The following is a 2091-nucleotide window of genomic DNA, read 5'->3' as shown; positions in this document are numbered from 1 at the left end:
TGAGGCGCGTCTAGCCGAGTGGCGGCGCCGCAGGCCAATGGAGGTCTGGCCGGAGCTCCTAGGGATCCGGCACCCCCACGGAGGGTGTGGCCAGTCTCACGATGGACAGCACGCTGTGACCAATGAGCGCGTGGGCCGGCTGGCCCTCGGGATCGCGCCGGTGGCTGGGGCGGGCCCTAGTAGGTGGGACATAATGACTGACAGAAAAACTGCCAATGGGAGAGTGGAGCGGGCTACCGGGCCACTCAGGGTCCTTCGAAGGCAGGACTTCAACTTCGGGGCGGGAATGACATGAGGGGTGGGGCCTGGGGGACGCGTCAATTCGTGGCCGGCTCGCTTGGACCCCGGAGGGTGGTTTGCCTGGGCCGCCCGGCGGCCGGCAACTGGCTGGGCAGGGGGTTCCCCGCAGTGCTCAGCAGGGGCGCCCCACCCACAATGCACCGGAGGCGGCCAGGGCCCGGCTGGCGTGGGGCGGTTGCGCCGGGCAGCGGGCGGGGCCGCGGGAGGCGCCTCTGAGGAGTCTCTGGGCGAGTCGTGGCTGGGCCTTGTCCCTGCGGGGCTTCTTTGCCCCTGCGCTCTTTTCTCTCTGGAGTTGTGGCTTCGACCTTGTTCTGAGGAGAATGTTGGAGATTCTTGCCTTTGGCCTCGTTCTGAGGAGAATCGCGGGATTCTTTCCCTGGCCCCCGTTCCGAGGAGAATCATCAGAAATCTCTCCCCTGGCCCTTTTCTAAAAGAGTTGTGGGGATTCTTGCTCTGCTCGCTTTTCTGTAGAGAGTTTCCAGGCTAAGGATGACTTTGTAGATTTAGGACTCCCGACTCTCGTTTTTGAAACCTGGGGGCTCAGGATTCCCGCCCTCTTAATTAAAGGAATTTGAGGCCCACTGCCTTTCCCGACGACGTCTGGGGAGCCACCTCTGCCTCTTTGAGCACTGTTGGAGGCCACTGCTCTGTCCCACCACTGAAGAAAAGTGGGTGATGCTGCGGGCCCACTCCAGCCATCATCTCTGAAGATAAAGTGTTTGCCACCCACCCCCCAGAGGAAAAAATTTAAGCTTCAAGCACCCTTGCCTTTCCCCAGAAAAGGACTGTAGGAAATTGGTGCCCCCTCCCAGTCTTTATTAAAGAAATGCCAGGGAGTTGTACTCCTTGCACTTTTTTTGAGTGTTGTGGGAAGGGAGCTCTTTTTCCTGAGAACTGCCACCATCTGATTCCTCTCCCCTGGAATATTATGGGGAGTTATTCCTCCTTTTTGGAAAAGCTGCCCAAATAGCCCTTCCCCCGGTTTTGTTTTGTTTGAGAGGGTTGTTTTTTAAGGGGGATGGTCATACCCAGGGCCTCAGGCATGCTAGGCAAGCACTCTTCCCCTGGTCTCAAAGTTGCACATGCTAGCCTTGAACTTGTGATCCTCCTGTCTGAGCTTTCCCAGTAACTGGGATTACAGGCCTGAGTCACTAATCAGGCTTTTTTTTTTCTTTTTCTTTTTTTTTTTTTTCTTTTTTGCTTGCTTTCTTTTTTTTTCTCCTTGTGCAGTCCTCCAACTCTTTCCCAAGAGACAAATATGTGGCCCTTCCTGAATCTGACCCATGTTGGTCCCTTCAGTTTCCTTCTGCTGGGAAGGGCCCTTGCAAGCATTCCTGCTTCCTACCCACCCCCGTGTAAAATTAATCTGTCACCCCAAACTGCAAATAGCATTTGTGCTGTAGCATATACTGTGGTCTATGAAGGGTCAGAAGCCTTCACCCATCTTCCTCCAGTTTTACAATTCTTACCTCACTTCCCCCCAAAGGACTCATCTTTGCCCTATTTTTAAAAATATTTTTTAGTTGTCAATGGACCTTTATTATTTTCTTTATTTATATGTGGTGCTGAGAATTGAACCCAGTGCCTCACACATGCTAGGCAAGCACTCTACCACTGAGCCACAGAGTCCCTCACCTTTGCCCTCTTTAGGCAACCAAATGATTCAAATGTGCATTGAATCAAAGTAATGAAGGAAGCAGCACTGAGACAGACCCCAACACTGTGAGGATGCAGTATGGTGAATTTTTATCACCCCTACTTTGTTCATAGAAGTGTGCAAGGTGCAGAGAT

This window comes from Marmota marmota, unplaced genomic scaffold (genome assembly GCF_001458135.2).
Source record: "Marmota marmota marmota unplaced genomic scaffold, marMar, whole genome shotgun sequence".
Taxonomy (NCBI): domain Eukaryota; kingdom Metazoa; phylum Chordata; class Mammalia; order Rodentia; family Sciuridae; genus Marmota; species Marmota marmota.
The sequence above is the reverse complement of the archived record's forward strand: the minus strand, read 5'-3'. Positions refer to the sequence as shown.